Genomic DNA, 19,870 nt, shown 5'->3' on the forward strand with positions numbered 1-19,870 from the left:
TTCAGTTGGGAGAGATGAATGGCAATCAAAAGAGGTTTCTATATTTGAGAAAGATGTTTGTTTAAATTCAGACTGGTTTGTAAGAGAGTTGGGGGCTGGATAATGGAGTGAGGGGCTTGGGGTTGGTAAAACATTTTCTGGGTGGCTACCTTCTGAAAAACCACCAGGAAAAATCAGTGTGTTCTTGCCGTGTACTGCTCTGCTTCCATGTTTAGGTCTTTTAGGACAGCCGAAGCCCAAACCTATTTGGAGTCATTTAAATTTAATCTGTCTTGCAGGAGGTCATGGGTAGGTTATAAAGTATCTGCTCTAGAACAAAATGGGGATAAGTTAGACATGAGGGAAGTGGAAAGGGGTGTAATGAATGCATTGCAGCTGCAAGTGAAAATGTTTTCATGAGCTGTAGAAGTTAGGCCTTTGGATTTTCAGGCCAATGCAAACATGGGAAAGAGAGGATTAATTTGAGTGGCTCTTCCTGACTTTTGTCCAGAGATATGTACTTTGGGCACTGGAACAAGAGTTCTCTGGTCCTGAATAGCCCTTACTTCAGGTACCTAACATACATACAAGGACAAATGTTCAGTCACTGGAGATGTACACAAACACTGTAGAATCTAATTGGACTTGATTTTCAGAGTCACCATTTGGTGCTGGTATAGAATCGGGGGCTCACAATGCATGGGCAGCGTGTGGTTGGTTTGAACCATAAAGGGCGTAGGTTTTAAGAGTGTAGACACTAATTAAGCTGGTGAAACATATACACAGGAGCAATTAATTTAAGATAATAGTATACGTGCTTATCACAGGGCCTTATATGATTAGGGTGAGACGAAAGCTCTGAATAAGACCTGTCCCAACATCTACCTTTCCCTTGCGACTTTCTGGGACCTTTTAGTACCCTTTCTCCCTCTTCTGCTTTCAGCCTCTGTGTCTCAACTGGATCTTCTCATCACCTTGACACATACTCGGGTTCTGTTTACAAACTATAGGAAGAAGCCCTCTGTGTGTCCTTTTTCCTCCCCCAGTTACTCTTCTCTTTCCTCGCCTTCATACCCAGACATGTCTAGGATTGTCCTTAGTCAGTCTTCATTTTAATGAGTTCCTCTTATTTCTCAACCAACTCCAAACTGTATTCTGCCTCAATTAGTCCACAAAACAGTTCTCGTTGAGTTCCTCAATGATCTTTGCCTTGGGCATTTTTAGTACTTATATCACGTGACCTTTTCGTGACACTTAAGGTTTTTGTTTTGCTTCTCTGAAAACTGTCCTGTCTCTTATATGGTATTCATCCTTCTCAACACAACTGTTAAATGTTGAACTTCCTCAAGGATCAATCCTAGGCCTGCTTCTCTTCCTCCTTTGTACTATTAATATCTCCCTGGACCGTCACATCCATCCTCACAATGGAAGTTACTTCCTATTTAGAAGTAACTCACCAATTCCAAAGCTCCTCTCGGAACTACAGACGCACAGGTCCAACTCTACCTGGACCTTTCCTTTAGATGTCGCTCAGGTATGTCAAGTTCAATGTATCTACAACCAAACTAGTGATCGTTGACTTCACATGTGGACCCTCATGCAGTGATGTTCATTCCACAGCTTTGTTTCATCTCAACTCAGAAAGGGAAACTGTCATAAAGATTGTAATTTTTAAACAGAGTTTTAAAATCTCATTTCATAATCGATATCTAACTTTAATGTGCAGTCATCAGAGAGCTTTGTGTGCTCTCTGTTTTTTAAATAATTGTTGAGACTACCTTTGTGGCCTAATATGTAGTCCATTTTAGCTTATGTTCCATGTATACTTGTAAAGAATGCTGTGGCTGATTGCATTTTCCAAACGTAGTTGCACCAACACATGTATCATTCCCGTGTGCTCTTCTTGCCGTGTAACTGGCACTCCTCCCACTGAGAAATGGGATCTTTGTTCTCTTCCCTTAAATCTGGGTGGGGGCTTGTGAGTGACCAGTGGAGTGCTGTATAAATGGTATTAATGTGACTTCCAAGCCTACGTCATAAGGAGTACAGCTTCTGCCTTGGCACTCTCTCTGCCAACTCTTGCGTTTGAAACCCAGCCACCATGTTGTGATGAGACCTACACGGAGAGGCCACGAGTAGGTATTTCGGCAGAGAGCCCCAACTACGGTCTCAGCGAACCCTCAGTGACAACTGGCAGACAGTGGAGGGAATGACCTTCAGATGATTCGGGCCCCGGCCTGCAGGTTTTCTAGCTGAGGCCTCAGGTGTTGTAGCACACAGAGAAGCTCGTTCTTTGTACCCTGTCAGAATTCCTGTTCCGTAGAAACCATGAAAAATAATAAATTAGTATTTTTAAGTCATTAATTCTTGGGTATTTTGTTATACAGCAATAGACAGCCAGTGCAAATTTCTGTTATATTATTGCTAACATCTATTTTGCTTAATATTAACTTATTTCCACCAGGTTTCTTTTAGTTCCTGTTTGCTTGGTGTATAGTTTTCTGTCTTTTCCTTTTAAACTCTCTTTATGTTTTAGATGTGTTTCTTATGTATATCACATAGCAAGGTTTAAAAAAAATCCATTTCTTCATGTCTTTCATTCTAGAAAATTTGTATTCGCTAGCTTTTGATATTGGTCTTCTCCCTTTATTTTGAGCTATGTGTATAAAGTTTTAAATATATATTATGTATATATTTTGAAATATATATGTTTAAAATTTTGTTTAGCATTTCTGTGTGTTTGAAGTGGGAAGGGATATACAGTCTCTGTTGTCAAACAATAAATTTTTCAGATTTTACAAAATGTAACATTATACTATTTAATCTTCCCCTAATTATGTTCTCCCACTCTATTGCAGTTCACATAACACAGGGGGAAGGAGAAACTTGCGATGTTGTCGCATGGAGGGGCCTTATCTCCCTCATTAATATTCCGAGATTTACTTCACAGCCCAGAAGTCTGGCCTTACTCTTTGGTGGTCATGCCTCAGTGATAATGGGCTCCATGGTAGGATGGGGGATATGGAGGGAAAAAGCCCAGCAAGGGCTAAAGCAGTTACTTAGGACATTGAAGGGGAGGGAATACCATGGGGCGTTGGCCATTCCCAACTACTATACCTTTACAAAATGTTAGGACGTAGCCAAGAATGAGGCATATTCCAATTATTTTTGACTATGGAGTCACCATATGAGTCATGGTGGACAGCTATAGAATCAGCCCCTTGAAACCTTAACTTATTGTTGCTTAGCACCTCTGACTTACCACATCTCTTCTCATGTTGGCATGTGTGTGGTCTGTACACAATATGTTTTGGTCACAGGGAGCTTAATTTAACATGTCAAGATTTGATTTGAAATGCCAAGTGCGGCTTCCTCTGCTTTGTGAGTTTCTCTCTACTGAGAGAAGGCTACACGCGACCTCGAGAAAGGGAGATCGAACCTGTAAGCTTGCACATCTATACGGTAGTTCCCCCTTATCCACGGTTTCACTTTCTGTGGTTTCACTAACCCGAGGTCAACAGTGGCCTGAAAATATTAAATGGAAAGTTCCATAAATAAACAATTCATAAGTTTTCAATTGCACACCGTTTTGAGGAGTGTGATGAAATCTTGTGCCATCCTGCCCGGGATGTGAGTCATCCCTTTGTCCAGCATCTCCATGCTGTACACGCTCCTTGCCTGTTTGTCACTTAGTAGCCATGTAGGTTGTCAGATTGGCTGTCGTCATCTTGGCAGTGTTTGTGTTCAAGTCGCCCTTATTTTACTTAATAACAGTCCCAAAGCACAAGAGAGTGATGCTGGCATTTCAGATATGCCAAAGAGAAGCCAGATAGTTCTTCCTTTAAATTAAAAGATAAAAGTTCTTGACTTAATAAGGAAAGAAAAAAAAATCATACACTAGGTTTCTAAGATCTACAGTAAGAATGCATCTTCTATTTGTGAAATTCTGAAGACGAAAGAAGAAATTTATGCTAGTTTGCCGAGAGAGAAAAACCACATTCACGTAACTTTTATTACAGTATATTGTTATAATTGTTCTATTTTATTATTAGTTATTTTTGTTATCCATTACTGTGCCTAAAATTTAAATTAAACTGTGTCATGGTATGCATGTGTAGGGAAAAACATAGTACACATAGGGTTCAGTACTATCTGCAGTGTCAGACATCTGTTGAGGGTCTTGGAACGTGCCCACTATGGATAAGGACAAGGGGAACTACTGTACTCATGGGACAAGTGGTGAGGTCTGTATTGGGAGGATCATGTCCCTCATATAAATGGAATAAGCTCCCCCAAGTAAAACTTTTGCTGGGAAATGGATATAGAGTGTGCAAGAAAGATGACACTAAAAGAAATAAAATAAATGTTCGGTCAGATTGAGTATGTTGCATGATGTTTCATTTGATTTTCATCTCGGTACTTTATAAGCCATTACTATTCTATTGCGTTCACATCCCAAAAGATTTGACTGTAGATTTGGCCAGGTTTGTGTGATTCAATTCTGGGTGGACATGTGTGCCGTTTTCAGTTTATGACTGTATTTTTTACTGTCCTCTTGTGTGGGAGGCATGAGGCACAAGTTTTATCAATGGTTGATTTGGCTAGTACCACATACCATGGCATATGGAAATTTCGCTTAGAGACATGGAGAGAAAACATTTGGTGTTTTATTCGCAGATAACTCAGTGGTTTCATTTTTATCTCTTTGTAGCTTTGAAGCTCAGCAAAGAAGGGAATCCATTGAGAATAGTGTGTAAAGGTAAGTGTATTTATTACATGGCCTTGACAAACATTGCCTTTACAACATTGATTTTTCTTCTATTCGGAGATTTAAAGACTTGGATTAAAGATATAGCTGACAGGACAACTTCCTTAACCATCTGCTTGCCCTCTCTCATAGGCAAAAGCGCTAAGCAATAGTTAGCAGAGAGCAGGAGGAAAGAAAATGATGTGCTGAGGGTACCCAAATTCAATTGTATGCCTGCTGACTTTTGCTTTCTTCTCAGCAGTTAAGATGTTCCGATGGAGCTAAGTTTACTAAGATTAATGCTAGATGGAAAAAGAATGCTGTTGTACCTCTTCTGGTCAATAGTTAAATAAAACCAGCTGGCCAGATAAAGCATTTAAGATAAAATGCAGAGTGGCATTTCAATTGTGTTGGATGAAATTTATCATGAAAGTCAGTTGGGCAGTCGTGTGGAGGAGGTCGTTTTGTGGAAAGAAGAAAGCCAGCCTGTTTGGTGTAGCTAATTTCATTCCACCCCAGTCACTGGACAATAAGTGAGTTACAGGAAATGAACTTCCAAGTTCAAAGCAATGGGGAAAGTACCTACTCGGCCTCGTGTGAAACATTACAATGGAGTTGGTTTTTACATGGAAAAATGTAATTGTTTCCTTTTTGCTAGGTATATTTATACGCGTACCGCTGTACTGCTCTACCGCTGTACAGCATTGTTCTTTGATTCATTGTTTAATTTCTGTTCTGCATGGAGTATTTTAATTTAAAGAATTCATTCTGGGGAATTATAAGGCTGCGGTTTCATCAAGAGTCTTTGGTGGTCAGGGTGAAATATGCCATAATTATACCTTTGTTTTCATCATCAATTATGTTTTTGACAATTTTAGGTTCTTTTCTGTCATTTTTATTATAGCAATCATGACTGTGACCACTTTAGGTAAAGTTGAAAAGCCATTTTGATTTACTTTATATTTTAAGTTATTCCTAACTTTATGACAAGTCTACTTCTGGGGCTGAATTTTTAATGTTTATTTTGAGGGTGAGAAAGAAGTTTACAGGGAAATTGGAGAAAACCCCTTTTGAATAATCAAAACATGAGCTGTGAAAACACTGTTTTGAGAATTTGCTTTGGCATGACTAAGCTCTGTGCATGAAAGCTGGTTTGCTTAGGGTTTTTCTGTAATGGTTGACCACTAGTGGAGGAAAAAACTATCTTAAGAAGTCGATAATTCTTATTTTCAGCCATATAACTTACATATCTGTGGACCATTGAGCCACATCTTGGAATAAAGCAGTACTTGAAAGCTTTAGAAAGAAATTCTCATAAATTATTGGTATTAGTGGTGATGCAGCAATCTTCAGAACCTTGCAATCTTTAGGTGTAATTATGGTCCTCTCATTCCTCTTGGGCATTTTTTCACACCGGTACAGTCCATTTCCTCTATTCTCAATGAAAATCCTTTGTTATATTGGTATTCTGCTGCTAGACGTGGAGTTAGCCCTGGTTTGGCTTTTATTAACGATTGGACCATGGACACCTTATTTAACCCCTCTATGTCTCAGTTTCTTCATTTGTGAAATGGGGATGATAATATTGTTTTCTTAATAAGGTGGTTGTGGAGATTAAAAGTTATTACGTGTCAAGGATTTAGAACAGGTCCTGGACCACGGTAAGTACTCAGGAGATGTTAGCTGCTGCTGCTGCACCTGTCGGTATTATTACTTCACCATCATCAGCAGCAGCTTTAACATCCTTGTGAATGTATTCATTACATATTCTGAGAAGTCTATTTTTTTTGGAAGGTTCAGGATAATGTTTCTGAAATAAGCATGTTGTTGCTAAAGAAGCGCCAATTCTGCTTTGTCTTTAGGAATCAAATGAAAAGATAACTTTCAGGTAATATGAGAAGTGAGGTCTCTAGAAGTAAAAAGTTGTCAGGTTGAAGTTTTGTAGGCACCGGGGCAAACACTTTTTTTGGCTGTGTGTGGGCCATTACTAATATACGTCGTCTTAAGAAATTAGTGATCTACTAGCTAATTAGATTCTTAAGGAATTAGTGAAGAAAGCCCCCCCCCCCATTTTTTTCCTGTCTTGTGTCTGTTTTCCTTTCCTAATAGCACCTTTATTTCCTTTTGAGGTTATTAGACTGGTGGAGCTGTAACCAGGGGCCCTATTCAGGGGCCTACATTCAGCCTAGAGACGGGTGCATGACCCACAAGCTTGGTTAAGTGGGTGCTCCTTCTTTGGAATTGGAATCTTGAGCTAAGGGATTCTCTTTTCTCGCATTGGGCGTTCTGCCTGACCTACCTGCAGTGAGACCTCTGTAGCAGTTTCCATTTTCCGGCCTTCATGTCTGTCTTTCCCACTGATCGTCTCCAAGCCTTATTTCCTCGTCTGCCATGAACTCACTGAGCCTCTAATTTGTTTCCAGTAATCCTTAAATTAGCCACTTGGTTTCTGTTTGCATCCATAGAACCTTAACTGATGGAGTAGTTTAAACATTACAGAGCTGGATTTGGAATAAATGGGGTGTGTTTGGAGGTTTACTGTTAAAATACCATTCACTACTTTCTTCCATCATGTGTAAGTAGCTGAACATTTTGCAGCAGATTACAAAAGGTACAGAGTTCTCAATTAGTATTTCAAAAATAGGCTATTTTGCTGGACTCTACAGTACTCCTGTGTTTGGTAAAAAGAAGTCGCTTTCGGCTGGTTCTCCAATGTCTCAAAAGATGTATGTGTATGTGGGGGTAGTGTTGGGAATGAGAAGAGAAGCAGAGAGGTCACTCCTTCCAATTTCTGGGGCTCTGGTCTCTTTGTGGCATGGGGATTGTAAAGGGACTGTGGTTTCCTTCTTCTTACCCCAGCATCTCAAAACTTAACTCTTCAAATATTTTTCTACTTTTCTCTGAATTTTTATTCTTCTTTTGAACACTTTTCTCGTCCTACTGAACACTTTTCTTTTCAATGGTGTGTAAAATGTGATTGAAAACTCAATGACTTCGGTCTCTGGTATTGCTTGTGGTTTCCTGAGAATGGAATGGGCAAGTTCACTCTATTTCCCCTTGTGTCTTGTCTGCTGCCTACTTCTATGTTCTGTGCAGTGCTTAGAACAAAGCTGGTTAATGCTTTGTTTCTCAGGGACATCAATTTTGTACTATTGTTGTGAATAAATAGCACAGCAGCACTCTATGATGGGGAGAACCTTAGCTGAAGTGTTTGGAAACAGCCCTTCCACTTTGGGCTCCACTACTTGTCAACTTTATGACTCTGAGTGACATATCTGACTTTTCTTAAGGTTTTGGGATCCTCACCTGTGAAATCAGGACAACCCTTGCCCTATTTCCTGCATAGGGCTGTTTTGAGAATGGCATAAAGATCATGTATCTAAAAGTGCTTAGCAAGTTGTAAAGTGCTGCATAACATCAATGTATTATTATAAATTGTTATTATCATTATGCCAAATATATTTATTAAACCGATTGAAAAACCAAGGGCTTGTTTTATGAGGCTGAGTAGGAAAAGGAGGTAAATTAAAAAACAAAAATAAAAACAAAACTCTTCATATTGTTCTGGTCCTGCATGTTTTTTATTTGTGCCTCCTGCCTGTCTCTCTGAAAGACCCTGTGCTCCAGGGCTAAGTTTGTGGTCATCATTTCCTGCACCCCCTTGCTCTCCAGCTTTCCTTTGGATTAGCCAATGCAAGGCACTGGGCGAAAACCGGAGAATTCGAGGTTAGAATATTATTCCCTTCCTTTCTTGCAGCACTAGTGGTTGTCTGGCTGTATTCCTCGAAGGGAGCCCACAGTTCCTGTTGGGAGCTTCTCTTCTGCAGCTCCAGCTCTTTCTACCATCTGGTAACTGTTACTTCCCTTTCTCCTTTAAGTCTGAGGTGGTAATGGTTTTCTTTTTGCTAACTTCAGGGTACTGGACTGTCCCTTCTTGGTTTCCCTTAATCTTACCCTCACCCTTCGTGAAATCCACCTCAATTACCCCAGGTGAAAGTGCTGTCTTTCTCCTGCTGTGACCTTAATTACACAAAGGAGCTTCTTTCTTTGTATTTCTTTCTTCCATCCTCAATTCAATTCAATTCAGTTCAATTCAACAAATATCTTTTTAGGACTTACAGTGTGCCAGGGACATAGTGTTTATTGTACACTTTCAAGAACTGGACATTTTGGTGGTACAGTTGGAGGGATTAAATCAATCAGTTCTTTAAAAAGCAAGTTTTGATAAATGGAAAAGCTTTACATTAATCCTAGTATATAAAGACATCTAATATTATACACATTATGAATTGTTTTTAAAAATTCATTTTTGTTTTTATTAAAGCAATGTATCTACGTTATTTAATAAACCAGCACTAAAAAGCAAAAAATGAAAAACTCGATACCTTTCCCTTCCTTCTACCTTTCTCACTCTCTTCTGAGCCCTCCCCCAGAATTAACAACTTTCAACTCTTACACTTCTGTTTATTTCTAAATAATGTGATTATACTGTTTTTTCCCCCCTGATATATCAATTTTAGCAATAGCTCTTTGAAACTCCCCACTCCTACCACTTTTGGTCCTCAGAGTCTAACATAATCATTTCACAATTTTTGTTTAAATCAATATGTAATATTTACACCTGGTTGGTAATATATATATATATATATATATATATATATATATATACATACATATACATATATACATATTTTAGCATATGACTTTTTGTCTTCCTTGGAATTAACTAATATGCTTTTATAAGTTCACTTACTTTCTTAAGCATCTACCTTTTGAGGTAGGTAGTAATAGCATTTCCATTTTGTAGATATGGAAATTGAGGCTTAAGGCTAAATATTTTGCCCAGCCATACAGCTAATAAGTGTTAGTATTAGGGTTAGACTCCAGCCAATCTGTCTACAAAGCCTGCATTCCTAGTGATGACATTTACAAACACTGTCACTTCAGTTATCTTAATGGCTACATTAAATAAAAAAAAAAAGAAAGAAAAAAAAGAGAAAAACCAAACCAAAACAGAACTTAAGTGCTAGCTTCAGACTTTCAAAATCAGTAGCTATGAGATGGGGACCAAGAGGTCCCATTTGGGAGACCACCTCAGGGAAGATGTAGATGCTTGATCAATGTACTGTACACCTGAAGCTGAACAATAATGAATGCCAACTATAATTTTATATATATAATGTGATGACTCAGTGCGATGTCGGAGGGATAGTGGAAGGGGGATGGGGGAGGGGGGGTTCACAGTGTGAGGGATATAAATGATGACCGTCTAAGTATTACCTTGTCTTGTGCACCTGAAACTAATAATAATAAAAAATAATAAAATAAAATAAAAAATACAAAATGAATGAACCAAAAATTAAATAAAGAAATTATCCTAAAAAAAAAAAGAAGAAAAAAAGAATCTGTATTTTCAAAAGCTCCACGGGAGATACCATTGATCAGCAGGGTTTGTAAACTTATATTCTATATCCTACCATGACCATAATTGTCATGGTTACCACCATCATCACCACCTCCATCAGCAGCTCTCAGTAGCCGAGTAGAAATCTTGGTATCCTTTAGAACAGCTTCTTTTTGACGTTCTGGGTGAGCTCGCACTGGTAGGTGACTCAGGTAATGATTTATCTGGCCATTTTTAAGTTTGGCAAGTGCTTTGGGAGGAACTGCGTCCCATAAAAGTGGACAAAGTTATTTCTTAATTTTTTCCCCAGCTCAGCTGGTCATTACTTGATCTGGTATAAAAGCACTGAGACCCTGGGCCAAGAGGTGCTGTCTCTGACAGTGTGGCCTGAAGGCCCATTGTCCTCCCCGTCTTACATGCGTTCTAACCAGGAAAAATGTGACGGCACATGAGTAGCCCAGGCAGTGGGTGCAAACCTCAGACGTCCTCTTACAGCAAGTGTCTGTGTATGTTATGGTTATTTTCTATCTTACGTGTTCCGAATGTTCTTCAAAAAATAAATAAATGAAAAACGAGAACATTGTCCCTGTACTTAACCCTGACCTTAAAGGGACTCATTTTTTCCCTGAAAGTCCCCTAAAATGACATCTAGGGGAATACAAGTAAAAGAGAAACTTTGATGTCTTTGTTCTATTTGGTTTCCATCCTCCCCTCTCCCACAAGACTTGTGGTTGGCATTTCTTGTTTGTCTGGCAGGAGAGATGCAGTAAAATTTGGCCTGGGCTTTTCTCATCCCTAGGTGTGAAATTATTTCAGAACTATAATAATAATACTTTGCATTTCTATAGTCCTTTTACTTGAAGATCTAAAAGTGTTCCTTTGGTGTTAATGCAGTTTCCCAGCACCCTCTGAAGTCGGTAAGGATTATTAGAGATTTCCTCTAAGAACATTTTCATGTCATATCCCATTTGTGAGTTGAAAATGCTTTTGTATTATTTGGGAATCTTAGTTAGGTAAAGTGCCATGCATATGGGGCACTTCTTTGTATTCAGTCTTCATTAATTCCCAGCACATTAAGCGAAATACTGTCACTTCTCATGAATGGGTGTGACATTATTTAGAGAGAATTAAAATAAAAGCATTCTGTTATTGCCTTTTATTTGAATGTTTTGAAAATATTCAATAATGTTCACCAGCTATGGAACTGTCTCTGTAACAGTTAATTTTCCTTTTCTAAGGTAGCAGGACTTGCAGGAATATATTGAATAATTAGCGGGAACTTGGTCCGGTAAGTGTGGTATCTTTGGGAACTCATGTCATGTCAAGCCAGTTAAAAATATAAACTGAGTTTAAATTCAGATTTAAAGGTTTACTTTTCAAAAACTTGTTTTGAATGTTGCATGAATGAATTTTAATTATGCATGCATACATGATTTTATATATTATATATTATACGTGTGTGTGTATACATATATATATATATATATATATATATATATGTATACACACATTTTTCCCCCTAAATATTGGGAAGTTCTATGTTAGTGGCATTTAAGGTTTCTGCTCACTTAGTGTCATTGGTCAGAAGTGCTGCAGGTCTGCCATAGCACAGAACATTCAGGAAAAGGCACTGTGAGCCTTAGTCCATGCCGGACGTCCTGAGAGGCTCCTTGCCCTTGCAGTATTAGATGGCTCTGCTGTGTCTGCAAAGGAAGATGAGATCTTCTTTTGTGGCTTTAAGATCCCAATACTCATTTTCCCAGCATCCCCTCACCATTCCCATCAAAAGTCCTGTCACTTCACTAGAGGTCTGCCAGAGAGCAGGGTACCAGCCTACACTAGTTTAAGGAACTGGAAAACCTTCAGCTCCTCCCCAATATCAGGAAAGCCCAGTTCCACCTAAACAAGATAAAAGGAAACAGAACAGTTTAAAAGAAGACAAAACAACCCAAACTTGTCTTCTCTCTCTCTCCTTTCTGCTGGTATCTAGCACATGCCCTTCCATGAATTTAGGCTTTTGAAAGAAAAACCTTTAGTGAAGGCCAGATTTGGGGGAGTTAGAGATTTCCTTCTAGTATTTTCTGCTTCTGGGCATGCCCCTGAAACACAGAGAATGCAAACTCTGTTGACGTTCTTGAGGTAAGAAACGGAAAATAGACACAGAAGGGATAACAAAAAGGAAAAATCAGTATTTTAAAATTATGCTGCCCCCAACTCTCCAGAGACAAGGTTTTGCATCATCATTCTTGGGGTGCGATATGACTTTCATGATGGAGAGAGTGTCAGATGGTCACTTGGTTAATACTTTTCCTGGCATCTCAGTTGTCTAACTTTTTGGGAAAAATTCATGTAAGACCCAGCATCTGAAGATTTGGAGGAATGTGGACAGAATTATGAATCTCTGCACCGTTTTCTCCTGAGTCTATTGCTCAAAGGCAGTCACATAAATTTGCTGCTAATTATGTGAAGATAGATTTATCAGTGAAGATGGTTTTGGCTGCAAATAATCAAAATGTCAATTCAAAATGGTTTAAACTATAAGGGAATTAAAAACAAAAAGCTTCCCACCCTCGCTGTGTCTACGTGCTGAGTCCCAGGGATGTCATGATTGATGGGAAAGCATTACAGAACCCTGGCTTTGAATGTCTGGAATCAAACCTCAATCCACTTTTCCCTGGTGCCAAGCAACTGGGGACTTACCAGGGTGCCTTTGATGGTTGTCACTGTGCAGCAGGGAGAGGATTTTGAACTCTACGCTGTTGACAGATTGCTAAGCATTGTCAATTATTTTGTGAATTTCTTTACCACCTTACATTTGGACACAAAATAAAACCCATCAGAATAAGGAAAGTGAATTATATTAAAGAATGAGACATCCTGAGGGGGGGCAGCTATAGGTTTTGTTAGTACAGTGGGTCAACAATGCCATTAAAGTTTCCATTTCTTGCTCTTTTCCTCTGTCATCTTCAGTGTGTTGACATGGTCCTCAGACTGGCTGCCTTCATGGTTCTAAGGTGGCTGCTTCATTTTGGGGATCCATCTGCACATATGGTGAACTTATTTGGCATAAGAGGATGTCTGTTCTCGTGTGTCCCTTTTTATAAGTAAGGGACTGTTTCTGTAATGCCTCTAGCAGCCTTCTCCGCAAGTTCCCTTTGGCTGATTGCAACCACACTCTGTTTCCTATATCAGACAATGGCACACGGGGTGGGATTAAGTTAATTGGCTTAGATTGGTACTCTTCAGTCTAAGTTTGTTCTTATCGTGGTACACATACAAAATGGTAACATTTGATCAGCACATTAAGTAAATAGAAGAGGCTGCTCATAGCTAGAGGTGGCTGGTGTGTGTGTGTGTGTGTGTGTGTGTGTAATGGGGGGTGTCGGCGGGGGGCCTTGTCTGCCCTGGGCCTGTCCCTGCCTGGCTGCCCTAGGGGCTAACGGGATGGATATCTGAGTGGCTATAACCCACTCACTGGTTGGAACTAATCAGAATTTATCCCTGAGCTGTAATAATCTCACATCCCTGGACACATGGTTTTGTGGAGGGAGGACATCACAGTAAAACTGGGGTTTTCCCAATAAGGCAGAAGAGGGGATGGCTGTTGGATGGGCCCTCAGCCATGCCTGCTGGGTGGATGTTTCTTGTCTTTGCATATATACCTAATGTCCTTCTTTGAATCATCAATTCCTTATGGAAGAAGGACCAGTTCTTGCAAATTGTAAGTGCTCAGTGATTATTTGTGTATCGAATGAATGGGTATGTACTCATGTGCTTGACTAACTGATGCATTCAACACCATTGACCACCTGTAATACGCTAGGGTCATGCTGTACGAGGTGCAGGCAACGTGGGCCCTGCTGATGGTTTTACACTCAAGGGAGAGAGCCAGATCAAAACTATTAAACAGGCAATAAATACATATGTAAGTAAAAGTTATGTTAAGTCCTATTCAGGAAACAACAGGAGGCAAAACAGAGCAAATCTCCTCAGGGTCCACACAACAGGAGGGCTTCTTTGAGTTAATGATATTTTAGCTGAGATCTGAAGGAAGGATAAGGGGAGTGGGGAATGAGTCATGTGGAATGGGGAATGAGTGTTCATCGTGCTGACCCTTGTAACTACACTTAGGAATCATTTGTTTTTAAGAAACAAACATCAGCAAAAGATGGGACACTTACTGTAAGGCCACAGAGCAGCTTACAGGCATACACCTCTGAGATACTGTGGGTTTGATTCCAGACCACAGCAATAAAGTACACAATAAAGCGAGTTGTAATCTTTTTGCTGGTGGAGGGTATTGCCTCCCCTTTGTGAAAAAAAATAATGATGCAGCATCTGTGAAGCATAATAAAATGAAGTGTTCCTGTACTGCTGTGAAGGCAGGCTGGACCCAGAAAGTCCTGAGGCATCGGACCCGGAAGTGCTTGGCCCCCAAGAGCTAACAGGAGCAGGACCCATAAGTGGATAAACATGTCCACTCCGCGGTGTCTGTCTGTGTCTCCATCCTAAAGCGCAGCAACTGTCTTGGGAGCGGCACAACCTCTCACCATGCTTCTCCCTGCTTTCTGCTCTGCCCTGCCCGGCTGCATCCACCTCAGCTGCCCCTGCAAGGGGTGCGTGGAGACTCTCGAGAATTACCGCACTCCGAGTCCTCTTCTCTGAGGGAAAGTCTCTGGATTGCTTGATGTAGGTCGGGTCCCCAGTCCCGCTGGAATCAGCTGTGGCCTGGCCACAGGGTCCACCTGGCTGTTACCTTTTTAATGCTACTTAATGCTGCCCGGCAGGATTGGGAGAGCTTCTCTGAGAAGGTGGGCGACAGGGCAGGTGGATGGATTAACACCCTTGTTAAATGCTTTCTCAGGGTCTCCAAGTTTAGTAACACTGGTAGGGTCCCAATGATGTAAATCACTTAGTCACTACCTTAGTTATTTAGCTGAGTACTGTAGGGCACTGCATACAGCAGGCACTTAAGTAGTTAGTGACGGTACTAATAAATTGAATGTGAGATATGTGGTAGTGCTTCCTCAAAGGTGCGGGTCAATTATATTATTTTAGTGGCAATCCTTCTTTGTTTAGCACAGGAAAAACCTTTCCCTAAATACCAGGCTGTCTCTTTAAATCACTTTGTAATTACTTGGATTACAAAAGTAAGCATTTGCATTTTAGGGTATTTGGGAAATGAATCCACAAAAGAGAAGAAAACAGAAGTTGCTCATAATCCTACTGCCTGGAGATGACCTCCTATGGCATTTCAGGGTATTTTTTTCCAGTCAGTTCTCTATGTAGATATGTTTGTTTTTAAAAAAATTGGTACGTACTGCTTTTCCACTTAACATAAAAATGCTTCTACCACGTCATCATTAAGGGCTGCGCTGTATTCCGTCATGTGGGTACAGCATATAGAAGTGGGTGTACAAGTGGGTGTACTTCTCCTGGTCGTGGTCCTCGGGCTGGGGTGGATTGGAATGCTGACCCGTAGCACTGCCCATATTGCCGGTGACTGTTGCAGCTGGTCAGAAATTAAGTTTGCGTGATAGTGACCACTCTGGTCCCCTGGGCCACTACTTTCCTAAGGATAATTTGCATGAAGCTCATTTACTGTTTTGGAAGGAACATGGCTCAGGGTGAGCATCCCTGTAAGGAAAATAATCCGCGTCCCCCTCAGGGTTCCAGGAAGCTTTCTCGCAGCTCGGGTCAGGGTGGCCCCTGCAGACTGCACTTGCTTCTTCTGATAAAGCTAATGCAAGCGTGCCAAATTGCTTTGCTCCGGCTTAACCCTACTCCAGAATGAATCCATAAGCGCTACAAAAGCAAAGCTTAGGAACATATGCTACGCATAACTCAGAAAGCAGCCTGCCTACTTAATCTTTTTCCTACTTCAGGGGAAAAAAAAAGTCTGTTTATACTTGAACTTGAACTGAAAATTGAGGGATCACAAAAATGAAGATTGGACGCCGTGCTAGAAATCCGTTGTGTGTTTTCGCATTTCCCTTAGAGCCACGGGTTGATTTTTCAGTACAGCTGTGTCAGTGGGAAAATGTGCCCACCCTTTCTAGAGTTCTTAGATTCACTCCCCATGCTGTGACTGTGTCTAAATGCTGTTTGAAGAACTGCAAGTTCCCCTTGTTTAAACAGAGTGTTTTGAGGACTGAAGCCATCTCTTCAGGTTATTGTCGCCCCTTCCCCGTGTGAGTCTCTGTTTATATGATTGCAGATGGCCTTGGGCACTTCTCCACTTGGTGTTCCCGGAGAGTCTTCCTCAGAGAGGTGAATGGAATCACAATGGACGCGCAGGAGCTGAGTCAGGGAAGTGCCCTGACACTTAGAATGCTTGCTGGTCCTTCTGGTTCCCGATGATTCCCCTGCAAAAGCACCCATCTTTTTTCTTGCTGACCTATTTGCTAGCAAACCCCCACAGAAGCTGTTCGGGCAAGGCTTCTGACCCTGAGGCTCCTCAGCGTGTTGCTCCTGCTCTGCTGGCCGTGGGCCTTCCCACACGGGAGCCCTGGAGGACTCTAGCAGGTCCACTTCAGTCTATCTCCATCTCATGGAACTGAATGTGATTTTCTTACCCATGTCCTATTTAATGTGTGTCTGTTTCTTCCGGCTGTCTTGGACTAGGGGACTCCAGGGCCATTTGGTTTGACACCAAAGGCACTATCTGTGTATAGCCCGTCATAATGAATAACTGTAAACATGATTAGATGCCTGCCCGGAGGGGGTGTTAGCCGAGAGGTGTGTGAATCTGCTTGGAGGGGCAACAGCTGAGATGTCAGAGTAGTTTACCGTTTCCTGTGTAGAGGCACTGGGAGAGTGTTTTCTGTCTGAAAAATATTATAAGCATCATATACTCACCTTTCCTTTCTGTGGCTGCAGGTACTCATCCTACTGATTTAGAAATGAGGGAATCTCTATTGGTATTACAAGGACAGGAGATTCAAAGTGAGAAGTGAAAAAGCAGGGGACTTCAAATTAGGAATGAATTGTGGTCATCATCAACCCAGGATACATTTGTTAAGATACATCTATGAATACACGCGATTCTGTGCCTGTTCATGCCAATGGGACCAGCTAACGTGCTCCATTTTCTCTGCAAGCATGAAAATCTCTGATACTGGCAAACAGGGAAGATATCAGGACACGTATCAAGATAGCAGGAATGACAGCATGTGGGACCATTATGCCGTTGATATTTATTGTGGTATTGTGACTTGGTCCAAAAAGGCATCCAGCATCTTTAGCTTATGATGTGTCCAGGTCATGTGGTAGTCACTTTGCTTGAATTCTCTCATTCAATCTTTATCACAGTTTATGGGGCAGATATTATTCTTCAGAATTTGACAGTTGGGGAAATAAAAGTTCAGAGAGGTTAAGTAACTTGACCAAGATTGCACAGTTTGTTAGAAGGAGGTACTTTAAAAGAGGGAATGCAGCAGGTATTTGTACAGCTAGGGCAAGGGAAGGAGAACTTGTCATTTCTCTGAAAAGGCAGAGTGGTACTGGTTAGGTTTGTGCTATGTTCCTTGGTGAAACTTCAGACAGGGTTGGGATTATTTGGGGGCGTGCCTCACGCTCGCACATGCTCCCTTCTGCAAAGCTGATCTGTTTTCGTTCATTCATTCATTTATGGTTGATTCATTCAGATTCACTCACTCGCTTTTTCTATAAATTGGGCACCTGTTTTGCTGAGAGCTAGGTGTTAAGAGCAATGGGAAGGATCAGAGAATTGAGACTCTGATTGGAGGAGAGGGTAGGGAGAGCTGGGGCGTCCTGCACTTAGTAGTGAATGTGGCAAGAAGCAGCAGAATTCAGGAGCTTGCTGCAGGAGTGATTGGGGTGACCTCTAGGTCTCCTCCCATTGGGAGCCCGTTAGGATTGCAGAATTTGGTCTCAGCACAGGGACTGGCATTTGTTCTGCACTGTCAGTCACAATGAAGATACCTATGAACAGCATATGATTTCTTTGTGACAGGTAATTTGTGAGTTCAGACATGTATGTCTAAAAGAGATGGTGCGTAGAAGTGGGGGAGGACCTTCATATCAAACAGTGGACTTCCATGACACATATGCAGGGGCAGCTCCAGATAGAAATAACTGGGAGGTGGGCTGCTGCCGGCTCTTTCGTAGCCTTACTTGGCATAGCTGTGACATCCATCCTACCCCATCCGAAGGAACGAGCGGTCACATGTGCTCTTTCAGGATCTCAGTGCCCTTCTTTCCTCTTTTTAGTGGCTCTTCCTCCTTTAATCAAAGGACAGGACAGGAGGCTGTTGAGAATTCTATCACCCATTTACTCTTCAGTGTGAATTTAAACCTATGATTTCTTACAGTATTTTATGTGACACATGAGATAATTTACAGAGTATGTGAGAGAACAATTTTTTGGTTAGTCGCATTAATTTCTTTAAGTTTCCTTCTATTTATGGCAAGCGACATTGGCTAAATAGAAGTCATATTGGATATTTACAGAGGTGATAGAAAATTCCAAAGACAACTCTAAAAATGAATTTAGGTTGGGAAAGTTGAGCTGATTAAAAGAAAACTATTGTATTAATAATAGAATATTGGTTCACAGATATTACAAGAATCATGAAAGGAGTATGTGAATGACTCCTTTCATGAAGTTTTAGAACAATTTACCTGGGTGTATTTGCATTTCAGACTTTAACTGTGGAATACTAAGTTTGTTGTATTTTTTAATTAATCGTAATTTAATCAGTCAGACTGGAGAGAGCACCCCTGAAATCTTCATAGGTAAGATTTTTACCCTACTGTGATTCACATTTGTTATACAGATGACTCTTGTTACACCAGGCTTTTCTCTCAGTAATGGTTACACTTGAGAGCAAGTGATTCCTCCTTTTTAGTATCATATTTGGTGCAACTCTGAGGCGCGTAACCACAGGCTTCTTTGTCACTAAATGTCTATGTGACCATGGACGACCGCCAGTTAGAGTATGTAAAGCTGACATGATATCTAAAGCAGCTAGAATGAGTAGTAGCAACCATCTAACCATACAGTTGTAGAATACATATGAGGCCGGACAATTAAGTTTGTGAACTTTTCACTGTGCACTTACATATATGTAATAGAATAAATATTTATTTTATGTACCAAAAATAGCACCTGAATCTACTCCCGAACCATTTTTGTAAGGGACAGGAAAAATGGTCAAAACAGATTTTTCTCTGAAATAGCAATTAGGCTCGGACAGAGAAAGCGTTACTGCAATATTCAGTGGGCCTCATGTGGCAGGATTCAGGTGTTTGCTAGCATTAGACCACCTGGTAGGGCTTTTTTGTCTTTGAGTGCGTCTGTTGTCAGGCAGAGCGAAGAGAGGGAACCCAGAGGAATAAGCAGTCTGGGATAGTGGAATTAAATGAAACTTGCTGGTAACATGCAAATGACAGGCCAGGTGACATCTCGGACTTCTTTCTGCCCTAAGATTCAGATAATTTTGTTTCTAGTCCCACAGTATATTTGTCTGGGTGCTTCCTGGAAGTACTGGAAGGAATGCCTATTCCTAACAGTCTGTTTTTAACATTGTTTCCTAAATGCTTTAGAGAGGTTAATATTATACAAAGTAATTTTTTAATCCTTTTTTGTAGAGATAAACATTGATGTTTCCATTGTATGTGTTAATTTATTTGTTATAGCCTCCTAATAGTTGAACAAGAGGCAGAAAAACAAGTAAATTGTGTTATTGTTGCTATTCTTGGTCATTATTTGGTTGGGG

General features: G+C 40.6%; 1 protein-coding gene across 4 annotated transcripts in view; it reads left to right on the forward strand.

Annotated features, from left to right (window-relative positions):
* The window catches only part of FHIT (fragile histidine triad diadenosine triphosphatase), a 1,470,686-nt gene that overhangs the window by 25,322 nt on the left and 1,425,494 nt on the right, over nt 1–19,870 (forward strand). For 3 of the 4 annotated variants that reach the window (XM_081072404.1, XM_081072407.1, XM_081072405.1), the window contains exon 2: nt 4,691–4,738. The exons of the other annotated variant lie outside the window; for it this stretch is intronic. The gene's annotated coding sequence lies outside the window, so the exon portion shown is untranslated. The remainder of the gene's footprint in view (nt 1–4,690; nt 4,739–19,870) is intronic. 4 annotated transcript variants of the gene reach the window in all.

This window comes from Rhinolophus hipposideros (genome assembly GCF_964194185.1).
Source record: "Rhinolophus hipposideros genome assembly, chromosome: 14".
Taxonomy (NCBI): Eukaryota; Metazoa; Chordata; class Mammalia; order Chiroptera; family Rhinolophidae; genus Rhinolophus; species Rhinolophus hipposideros.